The sequence below is a fragment of the Arachis ipaensis genome, chromosome B10 (assembly GCF_059453495.1).
Source record: "Arachis ipaensis isolate K30076 ecotype BB chromosome B10, ASM5945349v1, whole genome shotgun sequence".
In the NCBI taxonomy this organism is placed as follows: domain Eukaryota; kingdom Viridiplantae; phylum Streptophyta; class Magnoliopsida; order Fabales; family Fabaceae; genus Arachis; species Arachis ipaensis.
In genome coordinates, this window is record NC_142435.1 from 87,368,756 (window position 1) to 87,380,152 (window position 11,397).

Genomic DNA, 11,397 nt, shown 5'->3' on the forward strand with positions numbered 1-11,397 from the left:
CCATTTGGGCTATGTAATGCACCTGCGACTTTCCAACGCTGCATGCTTTCTATCTTTTCAGATATGATAGAAAAATTTATTGAAGTTTTTATGGATGATTTCTCGGTATTCGGAGATTCCTTCCCTAGTTGCCTACATCACCTCGCCTTGGTATTGAAAAGATCCAAGAGACCAATCTGGTCTTGAACTGGGAGAAATGTCATGGTGACAGGAGGAATAGTCCTTGGTCACAAAGTTTCTAACCAAGGCATTGAGGTTGACAGAGCTAAAGTAGAACTTATTGAAAAACTGCCTCCACCCAGTGATGTCAGGGCAATTAGGAGCTTTTTGGGGCATGCTGGTTTTTACAGAAGGTTTATTAAAGATTTTTCAAAGATAGCCAAGCCCTTAAGCAATCTCCTTGTATCTGATACACCATTTATCTTTGATGAAACATGCATGTTAGCCTTTGAAAATTTGAAAATGAGGTTGTCCTCTGCTCCTATCATTTCCCCACCTGATTGGAATTTACCTTTTGAATTGATGTGTGATGCATCCGATTTTGCAGTTGGGGCAGTGTTAGGACAGAGGAAAGGCAACTTAGTCCATGTGATATACTATGCTAGCAAAGTCGTTAATGATACTCAAAGAAATTATACCACTACTGAAAAGGAGTTACTAGCAATATTTTTTGTATTTGACAAGTTTAGATCATACCTCATTGGTGCTAAAGTGATTGTTTTTACAGATCACACAGCACTTAAATATTTGTTTGCCAAGCAAGAATCAAAACCAAGACTAATAAGATGGATCTTATTGCTATAGGAATTCAACATTGAAATCAGAGACAAGAACGGAGTGGAGAACAAGGTAGCAGATCACCTATCCAGGATTCCTCATGATAAAGGTGGAGCACATGATACAAGTGTGAACGAGCTCTTCCCTGATGAGCAGCTGATGACAGTTCACAAAGCACCATGGTTCGCAGATGATGAGCGGATAATTTATACGCTTTTTGGCATTGTTTTTAGTATGTTTTTAGTAGGATCTAGTTACCTTTAGGGATGTTTTCATTAGTTTTTATGTTAAATTCACATTTCTAGACTTTACTATGAGTTTGTGTGTTTTTCTGGGATTTCAGGTATTTTCTGGCTGAAATTGAGGGACTTGAGCAAAAATCAGATTCAGAGGTTGAAGAAGGACTGCTGATGCTGTTGGATTCTGACCTCCCTGCACTCAAAGTGGAATTTCTGGAGCTACAGAACTCAAAATGGCGCGCTTCTAATTGCGTTAGAAATTAGACATCTAGGGCTTTCCAGCAATATATAATAGTCCATACTTTGGCCGAGTTTAGATGACGCAAAAGGGCGTTGAACGCCAGTTCTATGCTACAATCTGGAGTTAAACGCCAGAAACACGTCACGACCTGGCGTTCAACTCCAGAAAGAGCCTCTGCACGTGTAACATTCAAGCTCAGCCCAAGAAGTGGGCCCCGGAAGTGGATTTATGCATCAATTACTTACTTCTGTAAACCCTAGTAACTAGTTTAGTATAAATAGGACTTTTTACTATTGTATTAGACATCCTGGATTGTATTTTCGATCCTGTGATCATGTTTTGGGGGTTGGCCTCTCGGCCATGCCTGAACCTTCATCACTTATGTATTTTCAATGGTAGAGTTTCTACACTCCATAGATTAAGGTGTGGAGCTCTGTTGTTCCTCATGAATTAATGCAAAGTACTACTATTTTTCTATTCAATTCAACTTATTCCGCTTCTAAGATATTCATTCGCACTTCAATATGAATGTAATGAACGTGACAATCATCATCACTCCCCACGAACGCGTGCCTGACAACCACTTCCGTTCCACCTTAGATTGAATGAGTATCTCTTGGATCTCTTAATCAGAGTCTTCGTGGTATAAGCTAGATTGATGGCGACATTCATGAGAGTCCGGAAAGTCTAAACCTTGGCTGTGGTATTCCGAGTAGGACTCTGGGATTGAATGACTGTGACGAACTTCAAATTCGCGAGTGCTGGGCGTAGTGACTGACGCAAAAAGAGGGTGAATCCTATTCCAATATGATCGAGAACCTCATATGATTAGCCGTGCTGTGACAGAGTATTTGAACCTTTTTCACAAGAGGATGGGATGCAGCCATTGACCACGGTGATGCCTCCAGATGATTAGCCATACAGTGATAGGGCATCGGACCATTTTCACAGAGAGGATGAAAAGTAGCCATTGACAACGGTGATGTCCTTACATAAAGCCAGCCATGGAAAGGAGTAGGACTGATTGGATGAAAATAGAAGGAAAGCAGAAGTTCAGAGGAACGAAAGCATCTCTATACGCTTATCTGAAATTCTCACCAATGAATTACATAAGTGTTTCTATCTTTATTTTCTGTCTATCTATTATTTATTTTCGAAAACTGCATAACTATTTGATATCCGCCTGACTGATATTTACAAGGTGACCATAGCTTGCTTGATACCAACAATCTCCGTGGGATCGATCCTTACTCACGTAAGGTTTTATTACTTGGACGACCCAGTGCACTTGCTGGTTAGTTATGCGAAGTTGTGAAGTTATGTTTGGACCATGGTTCTGTGCATCCGTTTTTGGTGCCATTGCCCGGGAGAGAACGAGCAAATAATTTTACAACCTAATCTGAGTAACAATTTTGCATACCAAGTTTTTGGCGCCGTTGCCGGGGATTGTTCGAGTTTGGACAACTGACGGTTCATCATGTTGTTCAGATTGCGTAACTTTCTTCTTATTTTATTTTCAAAAAGTTTTCAAAAAAAAATTTTTCAAAAATCTTTCAAAAAAATTTTCCCTTTATTTTCGAAAAAAAAATAATTAAAAATCCTTTTCAAAAATTTTTATTATGTTCTTCAGAATTTTTAAGAATGAATTCTAGTGTTTCATGAAGCATGTTGAAGCCTGACTGGCTATAAAGCCATGTCTAAATTCATTTGGACTGGGGCTTCCAACCCAACATTATCAAGAGCAAGCTAGCTGTTGCTAATCCACCTACTGCTGTTCCTGATCCACTTGATTTACATGCTAAAGTTTGACTGGCTATTAAGTCATGTCTAACCCTCAGATTGGAGCTTTAGACTAAGAGTGCAAGATTCCTGGAATTCATATTAAAAATTTTGGAATCCTTATTTTTCTTTTTCACAAATAATTTTCGAAAAATCCAAAAAAATTAGAAAATCATAAAAATAAAAAATATTTTGTGTTTCTGTTTGAGTCTTGAGTCAATTTCAAGTTTGGTGTCAATTGCATTTTTTCTAAAAATTCTTTGCATTTTTCGAAAATTCATGCATTCATAGTGTTCTTCATGATCTTCAAGTTGTTCTTGGCCAGTCTTCTTGTTTGATCTTCATATTTTCTTGTTTTGTGTCTTTTCTTATTTTTCATATGCATTCTTGCATTCATGGTGTTTATACATGAAAAATTTCTAAGTTTGGTGTCTTGCATGTTTTTTTTGCATCAAAAATTTTTCAAAGTGTTCTTGGTGTTCATCTTGACATTCATAGCATTCTTGCATGCATTCATTGTTTTGATCCATAACTTTCATGCATGGCATCATTTTCATGTTTTTCTCTCTCATCATTAAAAATTCAAAAATAAAAAAAAATATCTTCTCCTTTTTCTTCTCATAAATTTCAAAAATTTGGATTGACTTTTTAAAAAATTGTTAAAATCTAGTTGTTTTTATGAGTCAAATCAAATTTTCAATTTAAAAATCCTATTTTTTTCAAAAATCTTTTTCAAAAATCAAATCTTTTTCATTTTTCTTATTTATTTTCGAAAATTATAAAAATATTTTTCAAAAATCTTTTTTTTAATTTTATCTCATAATTTTTGAAAATATCTTCAACAATTAATGTTTTGATTCAAAAAATTTCAAGTTTGTTACTTACTTGTTAAGAAAGATTCAAACTTTAAGTTCTAGAATCATATCTTGTGATTTCTTGTGAATCAAGTCATTAATTGTGATTTTAAAAATCAAATCTTTTTCAAAACCAATTTCAATCATATCTTTTCAAAAATATCTTTTTCAAAATCATATCTTTTTAAATCATACCTTTTTCAAAAATTTGATTTTAAAATATCTTTTCTAACTTCTTATCTTCTTATCTTTTCAAAATTGATTTTCAAAATTTGTTTCAACTAACTAACTAACTTTTTGTTTGTTTCTTATTTTTTTCAAAACTACCTAACTAACTCTATCTTTCTAATTTTCGAAAATAACCCCCCTTTTTTTCAAAAATTCTTTTTAAATTGTTTTCAATTTTTAATTTTAATTTGATTTTATTCTTAATTTTCGAAAATCACTAACCCTTTTTCAAAAATAAATTTAGAAAATCCTTCTCTCTCATCTCCTTCTGTTTATTTATTCATCTACTAACATCTCTCCCTCACTCACCAAAAATCCGAACCCTCTCTCTCTCTGAGTTCAGATTTTCTCTTCTTCTTTTCTTCTACTCACATAAGGGAACCTCTATACTTGGGCAAAAAGGATCCCTATTATTATTATTTTTCTGTTCCCTCCTTTTTCATATGAGCAGGAGCAAGGACAAGAACATTCTTGTTGAAGCAGATCCAGAACCTGAAAGGACTCTGAAGAGGAAACTAAGAGAAGCTAAATTACAACAATCCAGCAAGCACCTTTCAGAAATTTTCGAACAGGAAGAGGAGATGGCAGCGAAAATAATAATAATGCAAGGAGGATGCTTGGTGACTTTACTGCACCTAATTCCAATTTACATGGAAGAAGCATCTCCATCCTTACCATTGGAGCAAACAATTTTGAGCTTAAACCTCAACTAGTTTCTCTGATGCAGCAGAACTGCAAGTTCCATGGACTTCCATCTGAAGATCCTTTTCAGTTCTTAACTGAATTTTTGCAGATCTGTGATACTGTTAAGACTAATGGAGTAGATCCTGAAGTCTACAGGCTCATGCTTTTCCCTTTTGCTGTGAGAGACAGAGCTAGAATATGGTTGGATTCTCAACCTAAGGATAGCCTGAACTCTTGGGATAAGCTGGTCAACGCTTTCTTAGCCAAGTTCTTTCCTCCTCAAAAGCTGAGTAAGCTTAGAGTGGATGTTCAAACCATCAGACAGAAAGAAGGTGAATCCCTCTATGAAGCTTGGGAGAGATACAAGGAACTGACCAAAAAGTGTCCTTCTGACATGCTTTCAGAATGGACCATCCTAGATATATTCTATGATGGTCTGTCTGAATTAGCTAAGATGTCATTGGATACTTCTGCAGGTGGATCCATTCACCTAAAGAAAACTCCTGCAGAAGCTCAAGAACTCATTGACATGGTTGCTAACAACCGGTTTATGTATACTTCTGAGAGGAATCCTGTGAGTAATGGGACGCCTCAGAAGAAGGGAGTTTTTGAAATTGATACTCTCAATGCCATATTGGCTCAGAATAAAATATTGACTCAGCAGGTCAATATGATTTCTCATAGTCTCAATGGAATGCAAGCTGCACCCAACAGTACTCAAGAGGCACCTCCTGAAGAAGAGGCTTATGATCCTGAGAACCCTACAATAGCAGAGGTAAATTACTTAGGTGAACCTTATGGAAACACCTATAACTCATCATGGAGAAATCATCCAAATTTCTCATGGAAGGATCAACAAAAGCCTCAACAAGGTTTTAATAATGGTGGAAGAAATAGGTTTAACAATAGTAAACCTTTTCCATCCCCTACTCAGCAATAGACAGAGAATTCTGAACAAAATACTTCTAATTTAGCAAACTTAGTCTCTGATTTGTCTAAGGCTACTGTAAGTTTCATGAATGAAACAAGGTCCTCCATTAGAAATTTGGAGGCACAAGTGGGCCAGCTGAGTAAGAAGATCACTGAAACCCCTCCAAGTACTCTCCCAAGCAATACAGAAGAGAATCCAAAGATAGAGTGCAAGGCCATTGATATAACCATCATGGCCGAATCCAAAGAGGAAGGGGAGGACATGAATCCCAAGGAAAAAGACCTCCTGGGACGTCCAGTGATCAATAAGGAGTTTCCCTCTAAGGAACCAAAGGACTTTGAGGCTCATCTAGAGGCCATAGAGATTTCATTGAACCTCCTTATGCCATTCATGAGCTCTGATGAGTATTCCTCTTCTGAAGAGAATGAGGATGTTACTGAAGAGCAAGTTGCCAAGTTCCTTGGTGCAATCATGAAGCTGAATGCCAATTTATTTGGTAAAGAGACTTGGGGAGATGAACCTCCCCTGTTCACCAATGAACTAAATGCATTGGATCAATTGAGACTGCCTCAGAAGAAACAGGATCCTGGAAAGTTCCTAATACCTTGTACCATAGGTACCATGACCTTTGAGAAGGCTCTATATGACCTGGGGTCAGGAATAAACCTCATGCCACTCTCTGTAATGGATAAACTGGGAATCTTTGAGGTACAAGCTGCTAGAATCTCATTAGAGATGGCAGACAATTCTAGAAAATAGGCTTATGGACAAGTAGAGGACATATTAGTAAAGGTTGAAGGCCTTTACATCCCTGCTGATTTCATAATCCTAGATACTGGAAAGGATGAGGATGAATCCATCATCCTTGGAAGACCCTTCCTAGCCACAGCAAGAGCTGTGATTGATGTTAACAGAGGTGAACTAGTCCTTCAATTGAATGAGGACTCCCTTGAGTTTAAAACTCAAGGACATCCTTCTGTAAACATGGAAAAGAGGCACAGTAATCTTCTCTTAAAACAGAGTCATACAGAGCCCCCACAGTCAAACTCTAAGTTTGGTGTTGGGAGGCCACAACTAAACTCTAAGTTTGGTGTTGAGGAGTCTCAACAATGCTTTGAACATCTGTGAGGCTCCATGAGAGCCCACTGTCAAGCTATTGACATTAAAGAAGCTCTTGTTGGGAGGCAACCGAATTTTTATTTACCTAATTTTAATTTATTTTTATTGTTATTTCATGTTTTATTAGGTTCATGATCATGTGAAGTCACAAAATAAATAGAAAAATTGAAAACAGAATCAAAAATAGCAGAAGGAAAATCACACCCTGGAGGAGGATCTTACTGGCGTTTAAACGCCAGTAAGGAGCATCTGTCTGGCGTTCAACGCCAGAACAGAGCATGTTTCTGGCGTTGAACGCCAGAAACAAGCAGCATCCTGGCGTCCAGACGCCAGAAATGCACAGTGAAGAAAAGCTGGCGCTGAATGCCAGAAACAAGCACAGAACTAGCATTCAACGCCAGAAACATGCTGCATCTGGGCGTTGAACGCCCAGAACAAGCATCAGTTCGGCGTTTAAACGCCAGAATTGCATGCAAAGGCATTTTACATGCCTAATTGGTGCAGGGATGTAAATCCTTGACACCTCAAGATCTGTGGACCTCACAGGATCATCTCAGGATCTGTGGACCCCACAGGATCCCCACCTTCCCTCCTCATAATCCTAGTTTTTCTTCCACATCTTCTTCTTCATCTATTCTTTCTTCTCCTGCTCGAGGGCGAGCAACATTCTAAGTTTGGTGTGGTAAAAGCATTGCTTATTTTGCTTTTCCATAACCATTGATGGCACCCAAGCCCAGAGAAACCTCAAAAAAAAAAAAAAAAGAGAGAAGAGAAAAGGGAAGACAAAAGCTTCCGCCTCCAAGTCATGGGAGATGGAGAGATTCATGTAAAGGATCTATAGCTCAGTAGTAGAACATTTGACTGCAAATCAAGAGATCCCTGAGATACCTCAGGGGATACATTTTTCCCCACACAATTATTGGGAGCAACTAAGGATAGGAGCACCAAAATCACTAGGGATCAAGCAACAGAGACAAGGAAGAGACACAGGAGAGCTCAAGGACATCATTGGTTCCTCAAGGAGAAAACACCACCATCACTAAGGTGGACTCATTCCTTGTTCTTAAACTTTCTGTTTTTCATTTTCTTATGTTAAATGTTTATCTATGTTTGTGTCTTTATTACATGATCATTAGTGTCTAAGTGTCTATGCCTTAAAGTAGTGAATATGAATCCATCACCTCTCTTAAATAAAAAAATTGTTTTAATTCAAAAGAACAAGAAGTACATGAGTTTCGAATTTATCCTTGAACTTAGTTTAATTATATTGATGTGGTGACAGTACTTTTTGTTTTCTGAATGAATGCCTGAACAGTGCATATGTCTTTTGAAGTTGTTGTTCATGAACGTTAAATATGTTGGCTCTTGAAAGAATGATGACAAGTAGACATGTTATTTGATAATCTGAAAAATCATAAAAATGATTCTTGAAGCAAGAAAAAGTAGCAAAGAACAAAGCTTGCAGAAAAAAAAATTTAGCGAAAAAAAAAGAGAGCAAAAGCAAGCAGAAAAAGCCAAAAGCTCTTAAAACCAAGAGGCAAGAGCAAAAAGCCAGTAACCCTTAAAACCAAAAGGCAAGGGTAATAAAAAGGATCCCAAGGCTTTGAGCATCAGTGGATAGGAGGGCCTAAAGGAATAAAACAAATTGAAACTTTGGGGACCATTTTGGAGCAAAAAAAAGGCGAGGGACGAAAAAAATTTTCAGCCCCTACGTTAGGGACCAAAATCATACTTAACCCGTGGCATTTATCTATCCGGTGGTAATACTGGAAAACAAAGTGCTTAGGGCCACGGCCAAGACTCATAAAGTAGCTGTGTTCAAGAATCAACATACTGAACTAGGAGAATCACTAACACTATCTGAACTCTGAGTTCCTATAGATGCCAATCATTCTGAACCTCAATGGATAAAGTGAGATGCCAAAACTATTCAAGAGGCAAAAAGCTACAAGTCCCGCTCATCTAATTGGAGCTATGTTTCATTGATAGTTTGGAATTTATAGTATATTCTCTTCTTTTTATCCTATTTGATTTTCAGTTGCTTGGGGACAAGCAACAATTTAAGTTTGGTGTTGTGATGAACGGATAATTTATACGCTTTTTGGCATTATTTTTAGTATGTTTTTAGTACGATCTAGTTACTTTTAGGGATGTTTTCATTAGTTTTTATGTTAAATTCACATTTCTGGACTTTACTATGAGTTTATGTGTTTTTTTGTGATTTCAGGTATTTTCTGGCTGAAATTGAGGGACTTGAGCAAAAATCAGATTCAGAGGTTGAAGAAGGACTGCTGATGCTGTTGGATTCTGACCTCCCTGCACTCAAAGTAGATTTTCTGGAGCTACAGAACTCAAAATGGCACGCTTCCAATTGCGTTGGAACGTAGACATCCAGGGCTTTCCAGCCATATATAATAGTCTATACTTTAGCCGAGTTTAGACGATGCAAAAGGGCGTTGAACGCCAGTTCTACGCTGCAATCTGGAGTTAAACGCCAGAAACACGTCACGAACCAGAGTTGAACGCCAGAAACATGTTACAACCTAGCGTTCAACTCCAGAAAGAGCCTCTGCACGTGTAACATTCAAGCTCAGCCCAAGCACACACCAAGTGGGCCCCGGAAGTGGATTTATGCATCAATTACTTACTTTTGTAAACCCTAGTAACTAGTTTAGTATAAATAGGACTTTTTACTATTATATTAGACATCCTGGATTGTATTTTTGATCCTATGATCACGTTTTGGGGGCTGGCCTCTCGGCCATGCCTGAACCTTCATCACTTATGTATTTTCAACGGTAGAGTTTCTACACTCCATAGATTAAGGTGTAGAGCTCTGCTGTTCCTCATGAATTAATGCAAAGTACTACTGTTTTTCTATTCAATTCAACTTATTCCGCTTCTAAGATATTCATTTGCACTTCAATATGAATGTAATGAACGTGACAATCATCATCATTCCCCCACGAACGCGTGCCTGACAAACACTTCCGTTCCACCTTAGATTGAATGAGTATCTCTTGGATCTCTTAATCAGAATATTCGTGGTATATGCTAGATTGATGGTGGCATTCATGAGAGTCCGGAAAGTCTAAACCTTGTCTGTGGTATTCCGAGTAGGACTCTAGGATTGAATGACTGTGACGAACTTCAAACTCGCGAGTGCTGGGCGTAGTGACAGACGCAAAAGGAGGGTGAATCCTATTCCAGTATGATCGAGAACGTCAGATGATTAGCCGTGCTGTGACAGAGCATTTGGACCTTTTTCACAAGAGGATGGGATGCAGCCATTGACCACGGTGATGCCTCCAGATGATTAGCCATGCAGTGACAGCGCATCGGACCATTTTCACAGAGAGGATAAAAAGTAGCCATTGACAACGGTGATGTCCATACATAAAGCCAGCCATGGAAAGGAGTAGGACTGATTGGATGAAAACAGCAGGAAAGCAGAAGTTCAGAGGAACGACAGCATCTCTATACGCTTATCTGAAATTCTCACCAATGAATTACATAAGTGTTTCTATCTTTATTTTCTGTCTATCTATTTTTTATTTTCGAAAACTCCATAACTATTTGATATCCGCCTGACTGAGATTTACAAGGTGACCATAGCTTGCTTCATACCAACAATCTCCGTGGGATCGACCCTTACTCACGTAAGTTTTTATTACTTGGACGATCCAGTGCACTTGCTGGTTAGTTATGCGAAGTTGTGAAGTTATGTTTGGACGATGGTTCTGTGCATCCGTTTTTGGTGCCATTGCCAGGGAGAGAATGAGCAAATAATTTTACAACCTAATCTGAGTAACAATTTCGCATACCAACAGACATTGCCAACTTCAAGGCAACTGGGGCCTTACCTCTAGAGATCAATAAACATAAAAAAAAGAAGCTCATGAATGATGCAAAATACTTTGTCTGGGATGAGCCATATCTCTTCAAGAAGTGTTCAGATGGAATCCTTAGCAGATGTGTTTCGGAAGAAAAAGGACGAGAGGTCCTATGGAATTGCCACGGCTCATGCTATGGAGGCCACTTTGGAAGGGACAGAACTGCAGCAAAGGTGTTACAAAGCGGATTCTTTTAGCCCACCCATTTCAAGGATGCCAAAGAACTAGTAAAGAGCTGCAATGAATGCCAAAGATCTGGAAACTTGCCCAAAAGAAATGAGCTGCCACAAAATTTCATCTTGGAACTGGAATTGTTTGATGTGTGGGGAATCGATTTCATAGGACCATTCCAAACCTCATATGCAAACAAGTATATCTTGGTAGCAGTGGATTACGTTTCCAAGTGGGTAGAGGCTATTGCAACCCCAACGAATGATAACAGGGTGGTCATGAACTTCCTCAGGAAGAATATCTTTAGCTGGTTTGGAGTCCCACGAGCACTCATCAGTGATGGAAGGAGCCATTTTTGTAACAGACCACTAGAAGCTTTTCTCCTACGATATGGGGTAAAATACAAGGTAGCCATGCCTTACCATCCCTAAACAAGTGGACAAACTGAGATATCCAATAGAGAGCTAAAGAGGATTCTGGA

General features: G+C 38.3%; 1 non-coding gene across 1 annotated transcript; it reads right to left on the reverse strand.

Annotated features, from left to right (window-relative positions):
* Positions 1-5,094: 5,094 nt before the first annotated feature.
* On the reverse strand, positions 5,095-5,202 carry LOC148580757 (small nucleolar RNA R71). The gene has a single exon (XR_015895570.1). It is a non-coding gene; the product is annotated as a small nucleolar RNA R71 (small nucleolar RNA).
* Between the last annotated feature and the right edge of the window lie 6,195 nt (positions 5,203-11,397).